The sequence below is a fragment of the Lactuca saligna genome, chromosome 9 (genome assembly GCF_052625555.1).
Source record: "Lactuca saligna cultivar CGN05327 chromosome 9, ASM5262555v1, whole genome shotgun sequence".
In the NCBI taxonomy this organism is placed as follows: domain Eukaryota; kingdom Viridiplantae; phylum Streptophyta; class Magnoliopsida; order Asterales; family Asteraceae; genus Lactuca; species Lactuca saligna.
In genome coordinates this window covers 177,500,404-177,506,220 of record NC_136425.1, presented here as the reverse complement: position 1 = coordinate 177,506,220, position 5,817 = coordinate 177,500,404, and positions in this window count along the sequence as shown.

Sequence of the window (5,817 nt, the reverse complement as noted above, 5' to 3'; positions counted from 1 at the left end):
CTAGGATTAATTAAGTGATCAAAAGAAGACTAATTAAATATATGGGTTGATTGTGTAAATCATCCATACTTATATAGTGGGCTAATGCTCCATGGATTATCTAGTTGGGCCAAAACCCATATGATGCTCCATGGATGCTCCATGGTGTATTTGAACCCATGGATCCAAGGAAATGGAAAGTCATGACAATTAGGGTTTACCCTAATTGTAACACTATATAAAGATATTATTCTTCCCAAAATCGGTCACTAGATTATACTAGAGAGGGCTAACCGATTTCATGAAGTGTTCTAGTTTCTCTCAAGTTATTCCAAGTGTATTTGGTGTTGTGTGAACCATTTGAGGCATCACCACTTGAGGTGCTAGGCTCACAAGGTTTCAAGGAACACAAGCAACAACAAGGTATGTATTCTATCTTGTTATATTGATATATTGTATGCTAGATTAGGATAATACCTTGGATGTTCATATTTGCATGCATAATAGAGAAAACATAGATCCAAGGTATTTAGGGTTGCATGTACACTTAGGAGTGTTAGAATGCTCATAACCCAACAGTGGTATCAGAGCCTAGGCTTGTTTTCTTGTTATACCTGCAATAGAAGCTGAAAAATCGAGTTTTGATGCTGTCAGCCCAGCTGACTCGCCGAGTCCATAAAGGGACTCGACGAGTCCAAGGCAAAATGCATCCAACTCGCCGAGTTGAGTTCATGCACTCGACGAGTTGGACCCCAGACAGCATATCTTCGAGGTTTTTGGCTAGAAATGGACTAGGAACATTACCCTAAGTTGTTTTGAACTTATAAACTTGTTTTTAAATGTGGTAATGTTCATGCTAATCCATTTTCAAGATAATTGTCAATAGATTCATGTTTTGTATTAGTTTAAAGGTTAGACTAATTACATGAAAAAGTTTGATTTGAATTATCTTGTTCTTATGAGTTGCTTAGATTAATAGAAAAGTTGAGTGAAAAAGTTGTTTTCAATCCAAATTAATCTAAGAGGTGAGTATAAAATGTGTTTGTGTAACTTATCCTTAAGTTACATGAAGAGTCACATTAAAGACTCATAAAACTCATAAAGTTGGCAAAGGTTACAAAAAGATGAAGAGTCTTGTCCTTAAGTTATGGAGGTTCAAGAGTCACTTCATTAAAAATAAATAAATAAAATATGTAACCTTAATTAATTCCATAAGTTATAAAATAAAGAAAAAGATTAATTCTTTATTAATTTAAAGTCTTCCATAATTTGTCCACAAGTTATGGAACTTGAAGAGTTTTTGGATTAAAACTACTTTAAATACATAAGTTATGGAATTAATTAGTTTTGAATAGTTTCAAAACTTGCCCTCAAGTTTTGGAATTTGTAAAGTTTTCTCTTATGAATACTTTAATTCCAAGTTAGCCCTTAGAATTTTAAAAGTTAAAATTCAACCCTTATACTTTATAGTATTATAAGTTAATAATATTTATATGTATAAGAGTAAAGTCGGTCTTACCGCTAGTACGCCTCATTCACGAAGCCGGTCTATAAGGTGGGTATAAGGTTGTTGCCTATAAAATGGCAACTTAATGGGTGTTCACTCTCACCCACCGCTCGCTTGACTGGTGGAGGGTCGTTAGCCGAACGGGTTTGACATGACTATAATTCTCCCTTCATTAAAAGTATTAATGATAAATACTAAGTAACTAAACTCTTATAAAAACCCAATCTTAGTTACTTAGGAAAATGTGAATAAGGTGCTAATCCATGAAATTACACTTTGCACTTTGTTTGAGTCGGTTAGTGGAGCGCGTGTGGTTAACCGGCACACTAACTCGTATTTAACAAGGTAGGCAAAGGGTAACTTAATGTTTATCATAGTATCGATGGAGCGTGTGTGGTTAACCGGCACATCGATTGAGGGGTAAACACTTAAGGGTACCAAGTAATTTGCATGGTTACTTCACACCTTGTTTTGTGATCCTCGGCATCCCAGTCACAAAACCTGAAGGGCACACTCGAGATTGAAACATGCCATTGAACAGTTCAATGAATCTCAAAAGATCTAGGAGTTTCAAAACCAATTAAAACCTAATAATACATTTCGTTTATCTTGGTGGAAATTGGTGAATCGTCATTCACCTACCTTCAAATTGTTTTATAGCTTGGATTACGGCATACCTCTTCTAAGTTATAAAATAGTTTGTTGGGTCCTAGCCTTAATATTTTCATATTGGGTGTCATATTAAGGACTCAAAGATCAACTATCTTGAATATCTCCCATAACATGTCTGGATTAGACATTTATGATCTTCCCAAATATCTTGAAACAAGCTTTCCTAATGAAGATGATGTCCCATGGATATCATACTTCTTTCTCCTCCTCCAATTATTCTCCCTACCCCACAAGTTCTTTAAAAGTTTAAAGTCACTCGAACCCTATTGGCAAGACAAGGTCTAGGTGTGATCACATCTTGGAGATGTAGTCACATATTGACAAGCCGGGAGAGTTGGGTGTCAAAGTCTTGAGAAAGTTGGTGGTTCAATCACTTTCTAAGTCACATAGTGAGTTCCTTTGGGACACCTATGAAATAGACTATGACAAGACCCTTAATGATCTTATCTATTGTTAAGATCAACTTCCTGAAACTTTATGGACATTGACAATGGTGACACTGGAAATACAGAAAAAGCATTCTCTTCCCAATGGAAAGGGATCGGCCATAGTCAACTCGGTTGAACAAATGGTAAAGAGAAAAAAAAACTAAGTCTGTGATAGTCCTGTGTACCATTATCAAAGGGTCCATATGTTTATATTGCCAAAGTAAGGGTCATTAGTTGCGAAGCTGCCTAATTTACCTAAGGATGTTAAAGTCAATAAGATTGACTCTACTTCAGGTAAAAGTCCACTAATCTAACTCTGTTAAGTTTCTATTCTGAGATTCCTGATACATGATGTGACTGGGTCACATGGTGATGTTTTAAGAATCAAAGAAAAGTAAAGGAACTTAAAGAAAGAATATGTTGAATCTGATCGCGTAGATGGATTTCTATCGCGTAGTTTGAAAAAAAATCGGATTCTTGAGCTACTTCTTAGGAGTTATGAGATATTGTTTAGGAATAGATAGCAACAAGTTTTCATATGGATTGTAAGGATAAGTTTTTCCGCATAGTTTTAAAATAAAAGGAAATTTTTGATTTTATTTATTTTAAAATATCCTTACAATGGCATTTGAGGAAAAATTGTTGCTTATATGATTCCATTAATAGCAAGAGTGGAAATATGAAATTGATTCCTTCATTTATGGTAATGTCTAAATTTACCAAACAAGGAAAGATTTTCATCATCCAAAGTCTCAATTGGACCGGGACTTGGAATCATGCAAATTCTATAGCATGATGAATGAGAACTTTCAAGTATTGGAAAAATTAAGACTAATTACTTATTCACATAGATGTGTGAGTCAAGTAATGGACTAAGGGATCGAGTACATAGTCATGTGCACTGATTAAGTCCACCACAAAAGATGTAAGGCTATTCGTCATAGTTTACTAAAGCTCAGTAAATATGATTATACTTACAAGCTTAAGTGTAACTCTGAGACATTGGAAAAGGTTCCAATGCATGGCAGAGCGAATAAGAAGAATCAAATTAGGCAGAAGGATAAAAGTTTCTCAAATCTGAAAAGATGGGAGAGTACTTTAGTATCAGTTTTGTGATCATCTTAATGATTAAGAAACCATATCAAAATTTGTTCTCTAAGGAAGTCTTAGTGCATTCTTATGACTAAGAAGAAGAGGTCTTGAAATTGTTGAAATGGTTAAATCAAGAAGATGAGTCATACTTCGTTTCAATACAAGTCTTAGAGTCATACTCCAAGATTGTAATTTGAGTGACATGTCTTAAAGAAGGTTTAAAACACTTATCAAATGTAAGAGTGAAAGTTTTCTACTCTTGTATATTTGAAATTGGTAAGTTGTGATGTTTTGGATAAAACAAAGACCAACTAAGGCCAATTGTGTGAAGTGTTTGTCTTGATTAGAATCCACACTATCTCTTGGATGTTTGACAAGGAAGTCTTATAGGTCAAGAGGACAGTGGGAGTCTTAAAGGTCTTGAAATTCTCAAGAACTAATCAAGAATGAAACCTGAAGTTCTTCACTAGCACACAACTTAAGGTTTATAACCTATCGTTTTGACATATTCTGTGCCCATTCTAGTTAAAGTTGGCTTTGCATATGAGTTCTTAGAGTTCTCAATGTGTTGCACAACAACTTGGAAGCAATGGTAGGCCCTTGAGCTGCCAGGTGGCAAGAAATTAAGATTGAGTTCAATCCATATGGTTTTGGATTTGTCATTATCCTTGTCTTGTGACTATGGTTATGACAATTCACATGGATAAGAACACATACACCATTAAATCTAAGTGTCATAAGGTTTCTCTCCGATTCATGAAAATGATGGTGAGGAAACACTTTGACTAAGTAGATTTTAGTTAGATAGCAATTGTGATATTTGCATTCTCAAAGTCGTTAGTGGAGCGTGTGTGGTTTACCGGCACACTAACTTGGACTTGTGAGAAATGGCAAAGGTCAAAATGATCAAGACTATGATTACGGCATCCCTTTTCATAGTTCTTAAAATTGTTTTGACACACCCATGAGCTATCTAAGGGAAGGTGTATGTTTTTGATAAAGTCTTATCAAAACAATCTAGTATCAGAAATCTGAACTTTGGTAAGAAAGTCAATAAAGTATTGATTTCTAGAAGTCGAGCTTTCTGAGTATATGTCAAAGCTAGTGGGAGCATAAGTGTTATGCTAATAATCATCATGTTAGTGGGAGCATGATAATTACGATAAGTATTGCAAGCTAGCAATGTTAATTATAGAAAACAAAGGTTTCAATTGGGAAAAAGTTGTTTTGCTATAATTAAGGGAGAGGAAATTATACTTCATCTCAAATCTATAAGCTTAGATCGTGAGGTTTTAATCATTTAGTCAAGGATATATATGAATTTCATGTTGGAATGGCTCAACATAAGGAAATTCTGTATATGGGTCCATTATTTGCGTTCTTAAATTCGATTATGATTACGGCATACCTTTTCATAATCTGAATTATGAGAACTTGGCGAATTGAAATGGAAATGTTATAGCAAAAGACTGGTTTAGTCTTTATGTGAGACATCATGAATCGTGTCCCATATGCTTCGGATATAGGACCGACTACATGTACTATATTCATCCTTTCTAAAATTTTCCAAATGCCTGGGGCGTTAAGAATGGAAAAGGTTTAGAACTGGATATGACTAAAAAGGATTAAACAATTGTCGAGGACAATCTAAGGTTTACCAAAGATTGGTTTCTCAAGGACAATTGGAAGTATAGTGATAATTCTGGAAGGACCATATTGACATAATCTGTAAGGAGGCAACTCTTGTTCAGAAGTGATAGTCAAAATGGAATCTGGAAATGTTTCAAAGTTAGAATTTTCAATCTGTGTAAGATTAAGGAAACTAAATGCAAGAAGGATGGTTCCAAGGAGTTGATCTCCTTTGGAATGCTCTGTAATGATTGTTGTTAAGTCTTTCTGACTTTGTGCATAATCATTACAAGAGGATCGATGCATATAAGTTTAGAATCTAACAGATTTCAGTAAATGACATGAATTTGGAATTCTTGCATTTGCAGTAAGGATTTGGGAGTGTGAAAAGAGAATCATTGAAGTTATGTTCAATTGATCTAGTTCACAAGGTAAAGATCATAGACAAACATAGTATGCATACTTGGTGTATGGCATGACTATTGTTTAGAAAACATAGTGTGCGTGCTT